The following is a 15900-nucleotide window of genomic DNA, read 5'->3' on the forward strand; positions in this document are numbered from 1 at the left end:
GGGACTTCAATTTGTCTTTGCGTCAGTCGAAAGTTTTCAGAACTGCCTTGAAGCGTTGAATTTTTAAGATATTTATTGTTATATATAGACAAATTTTGATTTTAAAATGCTCCAAAATTTTAGGTTTATTCGCATAAATGCGCCTTTCTAAAAAATTCCAATGGTGCCAAGTCGGATGATTTCAATGGCAAAATGACATCCTCTCTATGGGAAATGATGCGCCTAATAATCCTCTGTTGCAATGAACCGTACCCATGACAAAGGTAATGATCACATGGCTTCAGTTGCTTTGTGGCCTGAGCTTTGTATTGATGGAGATGTATATTCAAATGCAAAGTATACATATGTTCTTAAAGCAACGCGCAATCGACAAATTTGTGTCTTTGTCCACACTTAGGTTTGAAATCCTCACCAAGCGTTTCTGTTGTTGTGACTTTTAGCGTTCACGCATATATAAAAATTATAGCTGAATGAAGCGCTGGTTGTCTGAAAAGCTTGGTGTCTTCGGATATATGTATGTACAAACATATCTGTGCACAGTTCTCCACATAAAAATAGTTTGGTAATTTTTTGTTGAATTTGGTAACTTTTACTGGTGATTTTGGTAAAAATAAAAAAGTGTTGTGGCAACACTGCTTCGAAGCGATGCTTTGTCTTTCGGTTATAAATGCGTACACACATACATATGTATGTATTTAGCATGTTCAATCAGTGATCGCTGTTTAGCTCAAATACGTTTATGTGTGTATGAATGTGGTATAGCGCAGTAACGTCGCTCATACACATCTCTTTTGCCTTTGCGAGCTCGTGTTTGATGGGCACTGATGTACAGGGTTTTCGCGTAGCTATGCGCTGTACTTGGCAACCAAATAGGCTTGTGCTTGTACGGCTTTGTAATTTTTTGTAACTTTACACCCAAAAAAAGGGTGCTTATCTTCCAAGAATAAAAAATATAAGTATGCCACTCTGCGTCTTTTTACAAATGCTTCGTTTTAAAAAAAAAATATTAAAATCGGTTTAGTACTTTGAGAAATAAATCGTTACAAACGTACTCCATATAATCAATTTTATATAATAGTATAGACTAGCAGACCCGGCGAACTTCGTCTCGCCCAAAATTATTTTTTTTATTGAAACATTTGGTCCAACGTTTTCGCCAGCAATTCACGTTCACGTTTGGTTTTGTGGTCGACAGAAGGCATATCCTCCATTGCCGTCTTAAATAACCAGACGAAAGCTTTATACCTCTGCTACCGCCAGTGGGTTCCGAGTTGAATACTTTCAGAGCTGGAGCGTCGGTGTCCGTTCGAACGACATGGCCAAGCCAGCGGAGCCGCTGTGTTTTAATTCGCTGCACCATGTCCATGTCGTTGTAAAGCTCATACAGCTCATCGTTCCATCGTCTGCGGTACTCGTCGTCGCCAACGCGTAAAGGCCCGTAAAACTTCCGCAAAATCTTTCTCTCGAATACTCCAAGAGCCGACCCATCGGATGTTGTCATTGTCCAATTTTGTTTGAATAAATCGAGTAAAGTGTAAGAAAGTCTAAGAAAAAGCAATTGCTTATTTTTAAATTCATACGGCCCATTATTATCGGTTCTAATGCTGGTCCCCAAGTAAATGAGATTCTCTACTGTCTCGAAATTATAATTGTCAACAGTGACGTGGGTGTCAAGCGCGAATGTGCTGACTGTTTGTTTGATGAGAGGAGATACTTCGTCTTGTCCTCCTTTACCACCAGACCCATTCGATTTGCTTCCTTATCCAACTTGGAAAAGGCAGAAAAGACTTCGCGGGTTTTGTTACCGATGATGTCGATTGCATCGGCATAAGCCAGCAATTGTACGCTCTTTTAGTAAAATAAAATAAAATAAAAATTGTTCCTGAGCGGTTCAGTTCTGCAGTTCGCGAAATCACCTCTTATAAAAAGAAGGAACTTTTCTTTATATAATTGGTGTTGGTAACACTGGGCAATACCGATTACGAATCCGTAAGTATAAAGTTTCCATAAGCTTCATATTTTGAGAAAAACGTGATGAAAGTGTCAAAAAATTGCGTTTTTTCAATATTTAAGAACCTCTTGCAAGGAAACAGAAGGTGATAGAACTTTCCACTTAGGCTTAAATTAAAGCTAGAACTATAGACTAATATCCCTGAAAATACTATTCCTGCACCTTGCCCTGATGGTCACCTATACTTATTTACGTTTTATCGTCCAACAATAAACAAAATACTGGAAAACTACGCAATTGAAAGAAATATGTAAAAATCAGTGTTAGCTGTTCAATAAATGACTATAGGTGACCTCAGGGTCAAGGTGCAGGAATGGTATTTTCACGGATTGAAGTCAGAAGTCCAAAATAGTAGTCGAGATTTTTAGTTTTAATCTAAGCCTAATTGGTAGGTTCTACCACCCCTTGTTTATTTGCTAGAGCTTCTCAAATATTGCAAAAAACGCCATTTTTTGACACTTTGAGCTCGTTTTTCTTAATATCTGGAGCTGATGGAAACTTTATGCTTACGGATTCGTAATCAACAAAAAAAAAAATCTGTCAAAAATAACGTTAACATTTGCTGCATCAAATTTTGTTTCCATTTTTGTAAGCCTGTGTAATAAGTATTGTTAAATAGCGAATACCTGCATCTTTGCGGTGCTTTCAAAAACCTTTCGAACTGTAAAACAATGATTCAATTCTATTCTTCGCATATCTATAATATGGGTGTCTAATTTCAAGCAAGTGGCAGCATGAATAAGATTTTTTCCAGTAGATCGGTATATGGTCCACCTATCAGAAAAAATATCATATATGTTAATCCTGGCAATAAGCTACCTACGTGCCGAATTTCATGCAAATCGGACCATAAATAAGACTTTTTCGAATAGATCGGTCCCTGGTCCACTTAACGGAAAAAAATTGATCCTATACGCTAATCAAGGCAAAAGGCTACCTACGTACCAAATGCATTTTTTTTAGCATAGCTCGACCCCTGCGCCACCTATCGGAAGAATTAAAACTTTGTGTACTCCTCCTTCTAAACACCTTTCCAAACAAACAGCAACCATTCGAATCGGTCATGAAACATAGGACAAAATTGGTCCCAGTTGATTATGCTTACAATGAATTTCACTATTATCCTAAATTTTTCACATCATCAAAATCATGCGATAAGATGCAAAATTTTGGCGAAAAAAATTTAAATTTTTGCGTTATTCCGGATTTTTCCAAGTTTTTCACTTAGAATTTTCTACTCTTCCATTCGAAAGCCATTCCCAAGGAATTGCCCAAAAAATTCCGTACAAAAAAATCAATTTTCGATTTTTATGATTTCTCGACTTTCCCGGAGGGTTTTCCCAAAATTTTCTTGTTACATATGTAACTCAATTTCAGCGTCAACTGGCGGCAAATTTTTTTCGAAAGAATTCTTTTTCCTGTTATCAATACATGTTTTCAATCTGAGGATAACCGGACCATAAACACGATTTTTAGTAATAACTCGACTCCAACGCCACCTGGCGGCTCTTTTTTGCAATTGTATTGTTTTTTTCTATTGTCAATACATATCTCAAATATGAGGCGAATTAAGCCATAAATAAGGGTTTTACCAATAACTCGACTCCAGCGCCACCTAGCGGTTGTTTTAATAGTTATTCTGCTATTCGGAAGGTAGACAAATTCAAAAACCCAATATCATAAAAATCGGTCCAGCGGTTCTTGAGTTATAAATGGTGTAACTAACACGACTTTGTTTTATATACATATATAGATTAGATAAGAACGATGCGAGAAGCATAGAAAAAATTCCGATGAAAAAAAATATTTTTTCTCCCCCTTTTACAAACCCATTTATATATAAGCACCTACCATTGATATATCTGCATACTAAATTTCAAGTTCGTGGGACTTATAGTTCCGAAGTTATAGCTGATAAAAAATTCCATGCCTATTAGATGTGCCATGCACTCTTTTCCAAACTCATTTATATAAACCTTAATATAAGTACCTACCACCAAAATGGCTGCGTATGAAATTTCAAGTTCAAGCGACTTATAGCTCTGGAGTTATAGCTGATAAAATATTTCAGGTCCATGGGACGTTCCGCTCCCCCTTTTACAAACTCACTTATATATAGCCTACTATAAGCACCTACTATAGATAAGTCTGCGTACCAAATTTAAATTTCACGTCACATGATTCCGAATTTTCCACGCCTATGGGATGTTCCACTCAGTTAACTTAAAGCGCCTAACGTAGATATGCCTGCACACCAAATTTCAAGTTCTTGGGACTTATGGCTCCCAAGTTATAGTTGATAAAAGCGTCCACGCCTATGGGATGTGCCACGCCCTTTTTACAAACTCATGTATATATAGCCTACTGTAAGCACCTACCGCAGATATGTCTGCACACCTAATTTCAATTTCATGCGACTGATGGTTGTGAAATTATAGCTGATCAAAATTTCCACGCCTATGGGATGTGCCGCGCCCCCTTTTACAAACCGCTTTATATATACTTTACTGTAAGCACCTACCATATTTATGTCTGCATACGAAATGTCAAGTTCATGTGGCTTATAGTACCGGAGTTATAGCTGATAAAATATTCCTATGGGATGTGCCACGCCCACTTCTACAACCTCATTCATATATGCCCTACTATAAGCACCTCCCATATGTATGACTGAATAACAAATTTCAAGGTCATATGACTTATAGTTTCGGATTTATAGCTGATAAAAAATTCCACGCCCATTGAATGTGCCACGCCCACTTCTACAAACTTATTTATTTATACCATACTATAAGCACCTACCATATATATGACTGTATACCAAATTTCAAGTTCATGTGACTTATGGTTCCGAAGTTATGATTGATAACAAATTTCACGCCTATGGGATGTGCCACGCCCACTTTTACAAAGTCATTTATATATACTCTACTGTAAGCACCTACCATATATATGACTGCATACCGAATTTCAAGTTCATGTGACTTATAGTTTCGAAGTTATGGCTGATTAAAAATTTCACGCCTATGGGAGGTGCCACGCCCCCTTGTCGAATCCCACTTTTTTACCCTATTATAGGCCCAGGTGTCATGGCAATACTCTGTCAAAATTTTGTTCGATTCTGTCCGTCCGTTTAGGCTGCAACCTGGCACATACATACATACATACTTCCGCAAATATATAGTAGATATATACTTCTCTTAGCGTAAAATAACACTATGCGACAGTCAAAATCGGGATGGGATGAAACCAACGGGAAATGTTATATCGGTCAAAAACAAGTTATACGTGTCCCGGCGTTTCGCTGGGTCACGTCTAGGAATCGAGATATATATATAACTATCATATAGGGGAAATTGTCACCTTTGGTGGTATTTTTTTGACATAACTCGAGAACCACGAGTCCGATTTTGCTCAGCCAAATTAAAAAAAATTAAAACTTATAATTCCTTTAATCTGTTCATATAACGTTTTGCCGGTAAAAATAAATGTATTTTTTTTTGTCTAAAATATAAAATTTTTTTAAAACTGTTGATTATATAGAAAAACGTTACATGAACAGATTAAAGGAATTGTAATTTTTAATTTTTTTGAGCAAAATCGGACTAGTGGTTCTCGAGTTATGTCAAAAAAGACCACCAAAGTTGACAATTTCCCCTATATGATAGTTATATATATATCTCGATTCCTAGACGTGACCCAGCGAAATGCCGGGACACGTATAACTTCTTTTTTACCGATATAACTTTCCCCGGTAGTTTGAACCCTTCCCGATCACTGACCCCTACCATTTGTCTCACAGTGTAATTTTTGGCGATGTCTCGGCCACCGGGCCACCTATCGTGTAAGTTTCAAGTCCAAATATTTCTTTTAAATTGGCTAAATTGTTTTCTAAGTATGAGCCAAATCAGCAAGTAAATGCAATTTTTATGAATATCCGACCCCAGCGCCACCTAGCGATTAAATTTTAAGGCGAAATATTTCCCTTCAAGGTGTTGAAATATGTTCCAAATATGAACGAAATCGGTCCAGCCGTTTAGTAGTTTAGTGACATTCAATATACGGAAAACTATGAAATTGTGAAATCGTGACGGCTCAGCTTTCATCATTTTTCGGCAACAACAACGAAAAATGTCAAATTTTTTTAAATCAAAGAACCTTCCACACAGAAGGCCCAAAAATGTGCTTTTTACAGAATTGAAATCGGCTCAACCGTTTGGCCAGGCATCGCCGTCATACGAAAGACATTTCATTTTTTTATATATAGATGTGAGCAAACAACATTGTGCTTGCACAATCTTCTGTTCTCTTTCACTGCAAGTTGAATTATTTTAATATCTATTGCAAAATTTTGTGCAGACAAGACTAAAGTAGAAATTAAATAAAATTAAAAAAAAAAAAACTTTTTAATATACAACGCTTTTATAAATGGCCTAAAAAGTAGGAAATAATATTTCTCAGTCCCACAGAATTTGCTTCGATAACTTTTGATTTTGAAATTTTAGTAAAAGTCATTATAAACAATTAATGACATTGAAAATGAAAAGCGTGGGGCGCATGTAATACACTTGAATTGATATGAAAAGTAACATATGTATCTATGTGGGCATATGAATAACGACCGCTTAAAATCGATCTCAAATTTGTACTTGCGCTGTAGAATGTTATGTAGTTTGACTATTGTCAATGAAATCAAATAAAACACCTCCTTGAGGTAAAATTTTCGAGTGACGAAAGCTGAACTAGAAACACAAAATTTATATCAATTTCGTGGCGAAAATTATACGCATTTTTTAACTGCCTTTGAAACGTAGGGAAAATCTTTTATATTCATACGAATCGTTGCAAAAGTTCTATTTTTCATTTTGTGTTTCTAGCAGTAGACGCAATTTTGCAACGTTCCGAAACAATAATCTAAATGTTTTATTTTTCTCAACTAAATTACTAAACATATTATCTAAATCTAAATTATGTATTCGAAGCGATGTGTCCATAAAGCCATAAATTAAAATAAAATTATGGGAAATGATAAAAACTTATCAACTTGGTACCAACTTTAAATACAATAAGCTACTGTATTCGTCTGATTGTCTCGTAGTTTATTTTTGTTAAGATTTCTACCGGGTGTGTGGCGCACACATGTGGCTTTTTTAAGAAGTTTTACTTCTATCACGTGTACGTGGTATTAAACTAATGCTTTTTTCTCAAGTAGTTTTGCTCAGTGCACGGTTAAAAGTTTCGGTTTTAATTTTAAACTTTTTGGACTACATACATATATGACCAAACTAAATTCTGTTTCAAATACAAACCTTCCAAGACTAAAAAAGAGAGCACCTAATGTTGGGTTTAGAATTTAAACAGTTCGGTTTAAATTTTAAACCCAAATATTTTCATAATCTATATATATAAAACAAAGTCGTGTTAGTTACACCATTTATAACTCAAAAACCGCTGGACCGATTTTTATGATATTGGGTTTTTGAATTTGTCTACCTTCCGAATAGCAGAATAACTATTAAAACAACCGCTAGGTGGCGCTGGAGTCGAGTTATTGGTAAAACCCTTATTTATGGCCCGATTCGCCTCATATTTGAGATATGTATTGACAATAGAAAAAAACATTCCCATTGCAAAAAAGAGCCGCCAGGCGGCGTTGGAGTCGAGTTATTACTAAAAATCGTGTTTATGGTCCGATTATCCTCAGATTCAAAACATGTATTGATAACAGGAAAAAGAATTCTTTCGAAAAAAATTTGCCGCCAGTTGGCGCTGAAATTGAGTTACATATGTATATGTAACTAAAAATCGTATTTATGCTTCAATTTATTTCATTATAGAAATATATGAATTCATATGTCAATGGTCCTCTACAATTTAAAAATCAAATCCCTTATTACTGTTAAGAGCCTCATGTCTCGAGTCCTTGGCTAACCCATGTCTAATCCTAACTAAAGTAAATTGTAAAGGTTATACATGAATAAGACAACAATTAAAGACATGATCCACTTAACAATAGTACGAGTTTTTATTCTTTGAATTTTGAATTGTGTCGTTATTGTAGAGGACCATCGATATATTTATGACAGGAAAAGATACGTATGTATGTATACTTTTGCCAAAAAACTTAAATTCAGTCGGAAACCGCCGTTTATGAACAGCTGTTCCTTATCTATGTATATAAAAATGGTGTGAAAAATGTATAGTAATTATTCAATTGAGAACGGTTGGGCCGATTTGGCAAAATTTTTTTTCGTTAGTTGTTCGTAATTGCCAGGAGAAGGTTTTTACGAAAGAAAATTTTGGGAAAACCCTCCGGGAAAGTCGAGAAATCAGAAAAAACGAAAATTGATTTTTTTGTATGGAATTTTTTGGAATGGCTTTTGAATGGAAGAATAGAAAATTCTAAGTGAAAAACTTGGAAAAATCCGGAATAACGCGAAAAATTAAAATTTTTTTCGCCAAAATTTTGCATCTTATCGCATGATTTTGATTATGTGAAAAATTTAGGATAATTGTGAAATTCATTGTAAGCATAATCAACTGGGACCAATTTTGTCCTATGTTTCATGACCGATTCGAATGGTTGCTGTTTGTTTGGAAAGGTGTTTAGAAGGAGGAGTACACAAAGTTTTAATTCTTCCGATAGGTGGCGCAGGGGTCGAGCTATGCTAAAAAAAATGCATTTGGTACGTAGGTAGCCTTTTGCCTTGATTAGCGTATAGGATCAATTTTTTTCCGTTAAGTGGACCAGGGACCGATCTATTCGAAAAAGTCTTATTTATGGTCCGATTTGCATGAAATTCGGCACGTAGGTAGCTTATTGCCAGGATTAACGTATAGGATATTTTTTCTGATAGGTGGACCATATACCGATCTATTGGAAAAAATCTTATTCATGCTGCCACTTGCTTGAAATTAGACACCCATATTATAGATATGCGAAGAATAGAATTGAATCATTGTTTTACAGTTCGAAAGGTTTTTGAAGGCACCGCAAGGATGCAGGTATTCGCTATTTAACAATACTTAATACACAGACCAACAAAAATGGAAACAAAATTTGATGCACCAAATGTTAACGTTATTTTTGACAATTTTTTTTTTGTTGATTACGAATCCGTAAGCATAAAGTTTCCATCAGCTCCAGATATTAAGAAAAACGAGGTCAAAGTGTCAAAAAAGTGCGTTTTTTGCAATACTTGAGAAGCTCTAGCAAATAAACAAAGGGTGGTAGAACCTTCCACTTAGGCTTAGATTAAAACTAAAAATCTCGACTACTATCTTGGACTTCTAACTTCAATCCATGAAAATACCATTCCTGCACCTTGACCCTAAGGTCACCTATAGTCATTTATTGAACAGCTAACACTGATTTTTACATATTTCTTTCAATTGCGTAGTTTTCCAGTATTTTGTTTATTGTTGGACGATAAAACGTAAATAAGTATAGGTGACCATCAGGGCAAGGTGCAGGAATAGTATTTTCAGGGATATTAGTCTATAGTTCTAGCTTTAATTTAAGCCTAAGTGGAAAGTTCTATCACCTTCTGTTTCCTTGCAAGAGGTTCTTAAATATTGAAAAAATGCGATTTTTTGACACTTTCATTACGTTTTTCTCAAAATCTGGAGCTTATGGAAACTTTATACTTACGGATTCGTAATCGGTATTGCCCAGTGTTACCAACACCAATTATATAAAGAAAAGCTCCTTCTTTTTATAAGAGGTGATCTCGCGAACTGCAGAACTGAACCGCTCAGGAACAATTTTTATGTTATTTTATTTTACTAAAAGAGCGTACAATTGCTGGCTTATGCCGATGCAATCGACATCATCGGTAACAAAAACCGCGAAGTCTGTTCTGCCTTTTCCAAGTTGGATAAGGAAGCAAATCGAATGGGTCTGGTGGTAAAGGAGGACAAGACGAAGTATCTCCTNAAGCTCCTTCTTTTTATAAGAGATGATCTCGCGAACTGCAGAACTGAACCGCTCAGGAACAATTTTTATGTTATTTTATTTTACTAAAAGAGCGTACAATTGCTGGCTTATGCCGATGCAATCGACATCATCGGTAACAAAAACCGCGAAGTCTGTTCTGCCTTTTCCAAGTTGGATAAGGAAGCAAATCGAATGGGTCTGGTGGTAAAGGAGGACAAGACGAAGTATCTCCTCTCATCAAACAAACAGTCAGCACATTCGCGCTTGACACCCACGTCACTGTTGACAATTATAACTTCGAGACAGTAGAGAATTTCATTTACTTGGGGACCAGCATTAGTACCGATAATAATGGGCCGTATGAATTTAAAAATAAGCAATTGCTTTTTTTTAGACTTTCTTATACTTTACTCGATTTATTCAAACAAAATTGAAGTAAAAGGTATGCAATTTTAAGAAAAAGCAATTGCTTTGTTTCTATTCATTCGGCCCAATGTCAGCATAGAAATCCACCGCAGAATCACTCTTGCCAGCAATTGCTACTTTGGACTGTGTAGGCAGTTCAGGAGCAAAGTCCTTTCTCGACGTACGAAAACCACACTCTATAAGTCACTCATCATGCCCGTGCTGGTATATGGCGCAGAAGCATGGACAATGACAACATCCGATGGGTCGGCTCTTGGAGTATTCGAGAGAAAGATTTTGCGGAAGTTTTACGGGCCTTTACGCGTTGGCGACGACGAATACCACAGACGATGGAACGATGAGCTGTATGAGCTTTACATCGACATGGACATGGTGCAGCGAATTAAAACACAGCGGCTCCGCTGGCTTGGCCATGTCGTTCGAACGGACACCGACGCTCCAGCTCTGAAAGTATTCAACTCGGAACCCGCTGGCGGTAGCAGAGGTATATAGCTTTCGTCAGGTTATTTAAGACGGCAATGGAGGATATGCCTTCTGTCGACCTCAAAACCAAACGTGAACGTGAATTGCTGGCGAAAACGTTGGACCAAATGTTTCAACAAAAAAAATAATTTTGGGCGAGACGAAGTTCGCCGGGTCTGCTAGTTAATAATAAAAAAAAGATCTTACATTTCATGCTCCGTCGGATGGGGATTGACCCCGGACAGCCTTGGTAGCAACCAATTTTCTCAAGCATCTTTACACACTCAGCTACAGCCACGCATGTAAATGTGCTTTCATATGTTGAGTTTCAATCAACACCACATTTCGCTGTGTGCAAACATTTTCTATTTCGGTTTAGATTTTAAACCAAATTTTCTATATATGAAAACCAGAAACTAGAATTAAAATATTTTGTTTTGAGTTTTAAACCACGAACTTTTTCGATTAAAATTTAAACCAGAACATATTAAGAATTGCTTAAAACTATTGACCGGTTTAAAAAGTAGACTATAAAAAATTAAACAAGGCAGTAGTCCCAGCGCGGTAATTAGTATCGGTACATTATTTAACTAAATGCATTCATGCATACATATTTATGTACAACTGTAGGTAATATTGTACGCGTCTTCCCAGATAGGTGTGGGTGATAAACCCATGTACCATAGTTAAATGCTGTGTACATACCTACAATTAAAATGGGGAAAAATTTTACAATTTCGGCATGTGACTAAAAAAAACTCTAAATACACACAAATTGTGGTTTCCAAGATATGTACGAAGAGATTAGTACAGCTGCATCCTTCAACTTGTCAACTCGTGGGAAATTTCCCGATTTGCAGAGAATTTCGATTTGAGTGGCAATCGGGAAATGGGAACTTTTTTCGGGGCACTGAGTATGTTATTTTTATATTTTAAAGTAACCAAATCAGACGAGTATGTTAATTTTTAACCATTTGACCCTTTTTGGAGCGACATTTTTTCAATTTGAATCGTAATATCTCCCCAAGAAGAGTTTTCCCAGATATGAGCTATATACCACATGAAAGCTAAGGTTTTAGGCTAGACTTGGGGAAACCAAGAATAAAATTGACTGTCCAGTTTTTGAGAAAATTCTCGAAATCTATATCTTCAGCAGCCCGATTTTTAGTTTCCAGGCGATAATGTTTTAACTTATTTATATTTAATAAACACAAAAGATAGCGTTAGATAGCTTGTTTGAAGACCCTTCTACTGATATCCACATCAATGACATGGACTGAGTAGTGCGGTCTCAGTGGTAGTTTAAAAAATTGCATTTTTTCGAGTTTCAGGCAACAGCCACGCCCACAAAGGCATACGAATCAAACCATCCTGGAACAAAACCTCCTTAGTATTTTTATTGAGCTTTGTACCACGATAGTTTATTAGGAAAAATTGAAAANATTTTTTCGAGTTTCAGGCAACAGCCACGCCCACAAAGGCATACGAATCAAACCATCCTGGAACAAAACCTCCTTAGTATTTTTATTGAGCTTTGTACCACGATAGTTTATTAGGAAAAATTGAAAAAGCAACAAAGTCTAAGCGGTAGAAGTTATAGCACTATTTCGGAGATCACCACATCTCCTCATCAGACTTCTTTTTTCTAGACTTCAGCAGGGATCGAACCTGCGAATTCGATGTTCAAAGTCAGAAGCGTTAACCACTGAGCTATGTACATCCCGTAAACTCTTGTTGCTAATTCATTTTCCTTATTCAACCAACTACTATCAAGTGCAGCTGATTTGCCGCTATTTAAACTCGACAGCGTGGTTGTTGTTGTCAATTCTATACATCCATTTGCTTATTTGCTTTTTTGTATAATTTCAGGCGGGCTCTTCCTAAACTATGTATTTGTCAATTTTATTGTGGCTTGTGAACATTTTATTTTTAATATTTTTATTGAGCTTTGTACCACGATTGTTTATTAGGAAAAATTGAAAAAGCAACAAAGTCTAAGCGGTAGAAGTTATAGCACTATTTCGGAGATCACCACATCTCCTCATCAGACTTCTTTTTTCTAGACTTCAGCAGGGATCGAACCTGCGAATTCGATGTTCAAAGTCAGAAGCGTTAACCACTGAGCTATGTACATCCCGTAAACTCTTGTTGCTAATTCATTTTCCTTATTCAACCAACTACTATCAAGTGCAGCTGATTTGCCGCTATTTAAACTCGACAGCGTGGTTGTTGTTGTCAATTCTATACATCCATTTGCTTATTTGCTTTTTTGTATAGTTTCAGGCAGGCTCTTCCTAAACTATGTATTTGTCAATGTTATTGTGGCTTGTTAACATTTTATTTTTAATATTTTTATTGAGCTTTGTACCACGATTGTTTATTAGGAAAAATTGAAAAAGCAACAAAGTCTAAGCGGTAGAAGTTATAGCACTATTTCGGAGATCACCACATCTCCTCATCAGACTTCTTTTTTCTAGACTTCAGCAGGGATCGAACCTGCGAATTCGATGTTCAAAGTCAGAAGCGTTAACCACTGAGCTATGTACATCCCGTAAACTCTTGTTGCTAATTCATTTTCCTTATTCAACCAACTACTATCAAGTGCAGCTGATTTGCCGCTATTTAAACTCGACAGCGTGGTTGTTGTTGTCAATTCTATACATCCATTTGCTTATTTGCTTTTTTGTATAGTTTCAGGCAGGCTCTTCCTAAACTATGTATTTGTCAATGTTATTGTGGCTTGTTAACATTTTATTTTTAATATTTTTATTGAGCTTTGTACCACGATTGTTTATTAGGAAAAATTGAAAAAGCAACAAAGTCTAAGCGGTAGAAGTTATAGCACTATTTCGGAGATCACCACATCTCCTCATCAGACTTCTTTTTTCTAGACTTCAGCAGGGATCGAACCTGCGAATTCGATGTTCAAAGTCAGAAGCGTTAACCACTGAGCTATGTACATCCCGTAAACTCTTGTTGCTAATTCATTTTCCTTATTCAACCAACTACTATCAAGTGCAGCTGATTTGCCGCTATTTAAACTCGACAGCGTGGTTGTTGTTGTCAATTCTATACATCCATTTGCTTATTTGCTTTTTTGTATAGTTTCAGGCAGGCTCTTCCTAAACTATGTATTTGTCAATGTTATTGTGGCTTGTTAACATTTTATTTTTAATATTTTTATTGAGCTTTGTACCACGATTGTTTATTAGGAAAAATTGAAAAAGCAACAAAGTCTAAGCGGTAGAAGTTATAGCACTATTTCGGAGATCACCACATCTCCTCATCAGACTTCTTTTTTCTAGACTTCAGCAGGGATCGAACCTGCGAATTCGATGTTCAAAGTCAGAAGCGTTAACCACTGAGCTATGTACATCCCGTAAACTCTTGTTGCTAATTCATTTTCCTTATTCAACCAACTACTATCAAGTGCAGCTGATTTGCCGCTATTTAAACTCGACAGCGTGGTTGTTGTTGTCAATTCTATACATCCATTTGCTTATTTGCTTTTTTGTATAGTTTCAGGCAGGCTCTTCCTAAACTATGTATTTGTCAATGTTATTGTGGCTTGTTAACATTTTATTTTTAATATTTTTATTGAGCTTTGTACCACGATTGTTTATTAGGAAAAATTGAAAAAGCAACAAAGTCTAAGCGGTAGAAGTTATAGCACTATTTCGGAGATCACCACATCTCCTCATCAGACTTCTTTTTTCTAGACTTCAGCAGGGATCGAACCTGCGAATTCGATGTTCAAAGTCAGAAGCGTTAACCACTGAGCTATGTACATCCCGTAAACTCTTGTTGCTAATTCATTTTCCTTATTCAACCAACTACTATCAAGTGCAGCTGATTTGCCGCTATTTAAACTCGACAGCGTGGTTGTTGTTGTCAATTCTATACATCCATTTGCTTATTTGCTTTTTTGTATAGTTTCAGGCAGGCTCTTCCTAAACTATGTATTTGTCAATGTTATTGTGGCTTGTTAACATTTTATTTTTAATATTTTTATTGAGCTTTGTACCACGATTGTTTATTAGGAAAAATTGAAAAAGCAACAAAGTCTAAGCGGTAGAAGTTATAGCACTATTTCGGAGATCACCACATCTCCTCATCAGACTTCTTTTTTCTAGACTTCAGCAGGGATCGAACCTGCGAATTCGATGTTCAAAGTCAGAAGCGTTAACCACTGAGCTATGTACATCCCGTAAACTCTTGTTGCTAATTCATTTTCCTTATTCAACCAACTACTATCAAGTGCAGCTGATTTGCCGCTATTTAAACTCGACAGCGTGGTTGTTGTTGTCAATTCTATACATCCATTTGCTTATTTGCTTTTTTGTATAGTTTCAGGCAGGCTCTTCCTAAACTATGTATTTGTCAATGTTATTGTGGCTTGTTAACATTTTATTTTTAATATTTTTATTGAGCTTTGTACCACGATTGTTTATTAGGAAAAATTGAAAAAGCAACAAAGTCTAAGCGGTAGAAGTTATAGCACTATTTCGGAGATCACCACATCTCCTCATCAGACTTCTTTTTTCTAGACTTCAGCAGGGATCGAACCTGCGAATTCGATGTTCAAAGTCAGAAGCGTTAACCACTGAGCTATGTACATCCCGTAAACTCTTGTTGCTAATTCATTTTCCTTATTCAACCAACTACTATCAAGTGCAGCTGATTTGCCGCTATTTAAACTCGACAGCGTGGTTGTTGTTGTCAATTCTATACATCCATTTGCTTATTTGCTTTTTTGTATAGTTTCAGGCAGGCTCTTCCTAAACTATGTATTTGTCAATGTTATTGTGGCTTGTTAACATTTTATTTTTAATATTTTTATTGAGCTTTGTACCACGATTGTTTATTAGGAAAAATTGAAAAAGCAACAAAGTCTAAGCGGTAGAAGTTATAGCACTATTTCGGAGATCACCACATCTCCTCATCAGACTTCTTTTTTCTAGACTTCAGCAGGGATCGAACCTGCGAATTCGATGTTCAAAGTCAGAAGCGTTAACCACTGAGCTATGTACATCCCGTAAACTCTTGTTGCTAATTCATTTTCCTT

This window comes from Rhagoletis zephyria, unplaced genomic scaffold, assembly GCF_001687245.7.
Source record: "Rhagoletis zephyria isolate East Lansing unplaced genomic scaffold, Rhagoletis_zephyria_1.1 Rzeph_scaffold_03030, whole genome shotgun sequence".
NCBI classification, from domain to species: domain Eukaryota; kingdom Metazoa; phylum Arthropoda; class Insecta; order Diptera; family Tephritidae; genus Rhagoletis; species Rhagoletis zephyria.